Raw genomic sequence first — 6956 nt, forward strand, 5'->3', positions numbered from 1 at the left:
GTCTGAAGTAGGGGAGAAGGGGTCTGTAAATGTGTGAAGTAGGGGAGAAGGGGTCTGTAAATGTCTGAAGTAGGGGAGAAGGGGTCTGTAAATGTGTGAAGTAGGGGAGAAGGGGTCTGTAAATGTGTGAAGTTGGGGAGAAGGGGTCTGTAAATGTCTGAAATAGGGGGAGAAGGGGGTCTGCAAACATGGGGAGGATGGTATCTAAGATAGGGAATAGGTGGAAGAGGTCTACAAGAAAAGGAGTTGGTCTGAAAGCAAAGGAAGTGGTCTACAAGCTAGAGAGTCGGTCTAGAAGGTGATGAGGGGCTCGTCCACGACGCGAAGAGGTTCTCTATGGTAGGAAGAGATCTAGAGGAGGGAGGGACTGTACAAATGGAACGGAGAAGGGGGTCTGCATGGGAGGGGGCTGGAAGGGAGAGTACGGAGGTCTGCAAGAGAGGGATGAGAATATGCAATGCAGGGAAGGGGGGGGGGGGAGGGGCTGCAAGGGAGGGAGGGAGCAGGGGGGCTACAAGAATTGGGGTTCGCAGAAAAATATACAAACAGGTGGACACTCAGTTGATATCCGTCTAGTGTTACTGGCCGGAGCTACTGCTGCTGGCTCTTCTGCTAGCAGTGCTCCTGCTACTGTGGGTGTTAGAGCGACTAACGCTCCTTGTTCCCTGCTCTGCGAGGTGCTGGACCCCACCCGACCCTCCCCAGACAACAGTAGCTGAGCTCCTGAAGGTGATCTCCTCCCCCAGGAGGTCGGAGCCGGCCACCATGAAGGTGGCACTCTGCGCCCTCGTGTTCATGGCCGCCCTCCACGCTGGTGAGTATTGTGGCCCGTGTTCCGGGGCGGTGTTCCGGGCGGTGTTCCGGGGCGGTGTTCCGGGGTGGTGTTCCGGGGTGGTGTTCCGGGGCGGTGTTCCGGTCGGTGTTCCGGGGCGGTGTTCCGGGGTGGTGTTCCGGGGTGGTGTTCCGGGGCGGTGTTCCGGGGCGGTGTTCCGGGGCGGTGTTCCGGGGTGGTGTTCCGGGGCGGTGTTCCGGGGTGGTGTTCCGGGGCGGTGTTCCGGGGCGGTGTTCCGGGGCGGTGTTCCGGGGTGGTGTTCCGGGGCGGTGTTCCGGGGTGGTGTTCCGGGGCGGTGTTCCGGGGTGGTGTTCCGGGGCGGTGTTCCGGTCGGAGTTCCGGGGCGGTGTTCCGGGGTGGTGTTCCGGGGCGGTGTTCCGAGGTGGTGTTCCGGGGCGGTGTTCCGGGGCGGTGTTCCGGGGCGGTGTTCCGGGGTGGTGTTCCGGGGCGGTGTTCCGGGGTGGTGTTCCGGGGTGGTGTTCCGGGGCGGTGTTCCGAGGTGGTGTTCCGGGGCGGTGTTCCGGGGCGGTGTTCCGGGGCGGTGTTCCGGGGTGGTGTTCCGGGGCGGTGTTCCGGGGTGGTGTTCCGGGGCGGTGTTCCGGGGCGGTGTTCCGGGGCGGTGTTCCGGGGTGGTGTTCCGGGCCGGTGTTCCGGGGTGGTGTTCCGGGGCGGTGTTCCGGCCCACGAAGCACAATATTATCTAAATAATTTCAGTTTTGCCGGAAAAGCTTGACCTAACTGTGGCTTCACTAGTGTATAACTCCTGACCCACACACCTGACCCACACACCTGACCCACACACCTGACCCACACACCTGACCCACACACCTGACCCACACTCCTGACCCACACACCTGACCCACACACCTGACCCACACACCTGACCCACACACCTGACCCACACACCTGACCCACACTCCTGACCCACACACCTGACCCACACACCTGACCCACACACCTGACCCACACACCTGACCCACACACCTGACCCACACTCCTGACCCACACACCTGACCCACACACCTGACCCACACACCTGACCCACACTCCTGACCCACACACCTGACCCACACACCTGACCCACACACCTGACCCACACACCTGACCCACACACCTGACCCACACACCTCTATAGTACCACCACATGTTTTATGTGGTGCGGAGGGTGATGGGGAGTAGATTACGTGGTGATGGGGAGTAGATTACGTGGTGATGGGGAGTAGATTACGTGGTGATGGGGAGTAGATTACGTGGTGATGGGGAGTAGATTACTTGGTGATGGGGAGTAGATTATGTGGTGATGGGGAGTAGATTACGTGGTGATGGGGAGTAGATTACGTGGTGATGGGGAGTAGATTACGTGGTGATGGGGAGTAGATTATGTGGTGATGGGGAGTAGATTACGTGGTGATGAGGAGTAGATTATGTGGTGATGGGGAGTAGATTATGAGTAGATTATGTGGTGATGGGATATAATATATAGTGAAGGGAGAAGACTGGGTGGTAGTAGTGCTTACTTAACGGTGCAACCCGTTCTCGCACTTTCGTAGTCAATATTGACTTATTAAATACGTGCATATGTGACATACTAAACATACTAGTTTACCTTGAAAAGCTTCATAGAAAACACCGACCTTACCTAACCTTCTTAGTATGTTAAGATAAGCATCTTATTGCTTTGTAATTACAATTATTACTTAACCTATTATAGGTATAGATATAGGTATATTATAGCTATTATAGGTATAGGTTAAGTAATAATTGTAATTACGAAGCAATAAGATGCTTATCTTAACATACTAAGAAGGTTAGGTAAGGTCGGTGTTTTCTATGAAGCTTTTCAAGGTAAACTAGTATGTTTAGTATGTCACATATGCACGTATTTAATAAGTCAATATTGACTGTAAGAAAGTGCGAGAACGGGTTGCATCCCCCGCAAGCACAACTAGGAGAGTACACACACATATGAAGTCAGTGCCACCACTAAGGTAGCTATATATCTCCCACAGGATCAACACTACGATGTCACCATTGTCCGGAGACTTCACCTTGTACTCCGAACCACACCCTGGCCTGCCTGGGCACCTGTGTCACCACCTGGCACTCTAGTACACCTGGTTAGTACTCCCTCTGTTCACCTAGTTGTATTCACCTAGTTGGGCTTGCGGGGGTTGAGCTCTGCTCTTTCGGCCCGCCTCTCAATTGTCAATCAACTGTTTACTAACTACATTTTTTTCCCCACACCACACACACACACACACACCCACATTTACTTGTGTAAAGAATCATTCAGAACTTTGTATACCACATATGTCAGGCCAATCCTGGAGTATGCAGCCCCAGCATGGAGTCCATATCTAGTCAAGGATAAGACTAAACTGGAAAAGGTTCAAAGGTTTGCCACCAGACTAGTACCCGAGCTGAGAGGTATGAGCTACGAGGAGAGACTACGGGAATTAAACCTCACTTCGCTGGAAGACAGAAGAGTTAGGGGGGACATGATCACCACATTCAAGATTCTGAAGGGGATTGATAGGGTAGATAAAGACAGTCTATTTAACACAAGGGGAACACGCACAAGGGGACACAGGTGGAAACTGAGTGCCCAAATGAGCCACAGAGATATTAGAAAGAACTTTTTTAGTGTCAGAGTGGTTGACAAATGGAATGCATTAGGAAGTGATGTGGTGGAGGCTGACTCCATACACAGTTTCAAATGTAGATATGACAGAGCCCGATAGGCTCATGAATCTGTACACCTGTTGATTGACGGTTGAGAGGCGGGACCAAAGAGCCAGAGCTCAACCCCCGCAAACACAACTAGGTGAGTACAACTAGGTGAGTACATACACATACACACACACACACACACACACACACACACACACACACACACACACACACACACACACACACACACACACACACACACACACACACACACACAGGAAGCAGCTCCGTAACAGCTGTCTAACTTCCAGGTCCCTATTTACTGCTAGGTAACAGGGGCATCAGGGTGAACGAAACTTTGCCCATTTGTTTTTGCCTGGATCGGGAATCGAACCTGGGCCACAGAATTACAAGTCCTGCGCGCTGTCCGCTCAGCTACCAGACCCCTATTTTGTGTGTGTGTGTACTCACGTAGTTGTGTTTGCGGGGGTTGAGCTCTGGCTCTTTGGTCCCGCCTCTCAACCGTCAATCAACTGGTGTACAGATTCCTGAGCCTATTGGGCTCTATCATATCTACACTTGAAACTGTGTATGGAGTCAGCCTCCACCACATCACTTCCTAATGCATTCCATTTGTTAACTACTCTGACACTGAAAAAATTCTTTCTAACGTCTCTGTGGCTCATCTGGGTACTAAGTTTCCACCTGTGTCCCCTTGTTCGTGTCCCACCCGTGCTAAAGAGTTTGTCTTTGTCCACACTGTCAATTCCCGAGAATTTTGTAGGTGGTTATCATGTCTCCCCTTAGTCTTCTGTTTTCCAGGGACGTGAGGTTCAGCTCCTTCAGCCTTTCCTCGTAGCTCAATCCTCTCAGTTCCGGGACGAGCCTGGTGGCATACCGCTGAATCTTCTCTAACTTTGTCTTGTGTTTAACTAGATATGGACTCCAGGCTGGAGCTGCATATTCCAGGATTGGCCTGACATAAGTGGTATACAGGGTTCTGAACGATTCCTTACACAAGTTTCCAAAGACAGTTCTTATGTTGGCCAAACTAGCATATGCCGCTGATGATATCCTTTTGATGTGGGCCTCTGGGGACAGGTTCTGTGTGATATCAACCCCCAGATCCTTCTCTCTATTTGACTCTTGCAGGATTTCACCTCCCAGATGGTACCTTGTGTTCAGCCTTCTACTCCCTTCGATTAATTTCATTACTTTACACTTTCCTGAGTTGAACTTTAGCAGCCATTTTCTAGACCATTCCTCCAGTTTGTCCAGGTCGTCCTGTAGTCTCTGTCTATCTTCATCTGTCTTGATCCTTCTCATAATTTTTGCATCATCAGCAAACATTGAGAGGAATGAGTCTATACCCCCGGAAGATCGTTTACATATATTAGAAACAGGATGGGTCCAAGTACAGAGCCCTGTGGGACTCCGCTGGTGACATCTCGTCACTCTGATGCCTTCCCCCTCACCGTTACTCGCTGTTTCCTGTTGTTGTTGTCCCTTATCCACTGGAGCACCTTACCTATTACTCCTGCCTGTTGCTTCAACTTTTATAACAGCCTTTTATGGGGTACTGTGTCAAAGGCTTTCTGACAGAGGCTTTCTGTTTGTGTGTGTATGTGCGTGTGTGTGTGTGTGTGTGTGTGTGTGTGTGTGTGCGTGTGTGTGTGTATGTGCGTGTGTGTGTGTGTGTGTGTGTGTGTAATACACAGAAAGAGACAGACAGACAGACATAGACAATATAACAGAAGACAAGGACAGATATACAGACAAATACAGATATACACAAACACAAATATATAAAGACATACAAAGAAAAATACACATTTATACATAAATATACGCTGGCAAAGACAAACACACACACACAGACGTTCACATATATACAGACACACACATATATAATACTACTACTACTACTAATAATAATAATAATAATAATGAAGACAAAGGAATGACTTAAATTAACTTAATATAAATACAAAGTGTATTCCAACCCAAACTTCAAATGCAACCTACGTCCATTCTCAAGTGTATTATACAGCACCTTGAGAAAGGATACAGTTTACATCCCAAAACTTGGTTTTTAATATATATATTGTGTACTTCACCCAGACACTAAGGTATTGTGTTAATTTCCCCCAGATAATTAGGCTATAAATAATTATAACTATAATTTCATTACAAAATAATAGTTCTTTAAAATAATATAAAATATTATTAATTTAATAATATACAATTTTATATATAATATAAAAATAATAGTAATTCGTATTACCATACACTAACAATTTCAGAATTAACGTCATAATTGCATATTTAGTTTATATAGATATTACACCATGTGTGTAGTTAGTCTTTGTATGAATATAAAATATTATTAATTCTACAATATACAATTTTATATATAATATAAAAATAGTATTAATTCGTATTACCATACACTGGCAATTTCAGAATTAACTTCATAATTGCATATTTACTTTATACAGATATTACACCATGTGTGTAGTTAGTCCTTGTATGAATAACTGAACCAGCGTGTTCCTTATGCTCCCCAGATGACGTCAGTCGCTACTGTTCCCGGGATCACCACCGCTCCGGGTGTTTCTATACGGAACGGAACGACGGGTTGGAACACATCTGCTACTGCAATACACGGCTCTGCAACACTGCTTGCAAGGTCACCGTTCATCTCGCTCTACCGGCAGTGTTGCTAGCTGGTCTGCTGCTGCTGCAACACTGGTCGCTCTACCGGCAGTGTTGCTAGCTGGTCTGCTGCTGCTGCAACACTGGTCGCTCTACCGGCAGTGTTGCTAGCTGGTCTGCTGCTGCTGCAACACTGGTCGCTCTACCGGCAGTGTTGCTAGCTGGTCTGCTGCTGCTGCAACACTGGTCGCTCTACCGGCAGTGTTGCTAGCTGGTCTGCTGCTGCTGCAACACTGGTCGCTCTACCGGCAGTGTTGCTAGCTGGTCTGCTGCTGCTGCAACACTGGTCGCTCTACCGGCAGTGTTGCTAGCTGGTCTGCTGCTGCTGCAACACTGGTCGCTCTACTGGCAGTGTTGCTAGCTGGTCTGCTGCTGCTGCAACACTGGTCGCTCTACCGGCAGTGTTGCTAGCTGGTCTGCTGCTGCTGCAACACTGGTCGCTCTACCGGCAGTGTTGCTAGCTGGTCTGCTGCTGCTGCAACACTGGTCGCTCTACCGGCAGTGTTGCTAGCTGGTCTGCTGCTGCTGCAACACTGGTCGCTCTACCGGCAATGTTGCTAGCTGGTCTGCTGCTGCAACACTGGTCGCTCTACCGGCAGTGTTGCTAGCTGGTCTGCTGCTGCAACACAGGTTGCTCTACCGGCAGTGTTGCTAGCTGGTCTGCTGCTGCAACACAGGTTGCTCTACCGGCATTGTTGCTAGCTGGACTGCTGCTGCAACACTGGTCGCTCTACCGGCA

General features: G+C 49.3%; 1 long non-coding RNA gene across 1 annotated transcript; it reads left to right on the forward strand.

Moving 5' to 3' along the window:
* The first annotated feature begins 693 nt into the window (after positions 1 to 693).
* LOC123754240 (uncharacterized) lies at positions 694 to 6319 on the forward strand. Its single transcript, XR_011229074.1, has 3 exons — positions 694 to 814; positions 2842 to 2949; positions 6070 to 6319. It is a non-coding gene; the product is annotated as an uncharacterized lncRNA (long non-coding RNA).
* Positions 6320 to 6956: the final 637 nt, after the last annotated feature.

The sequence above is a fragment of the Procambarus clarkii genome, chromosome 18 (genome assembly GCF_040958095.1).
Source record: "Procambarus clarkii isolate CNS0578487 chromosome 18, FALCON_Pclarkii_2.0, whole genome shotgun sequence".
NCBI classification, from domain to species: Eukaryota; Metazoa; Arthropoda; class Malacostraca; order Decapoda; family Cambaridae; genus Procambarus; species Procambarus clarkii.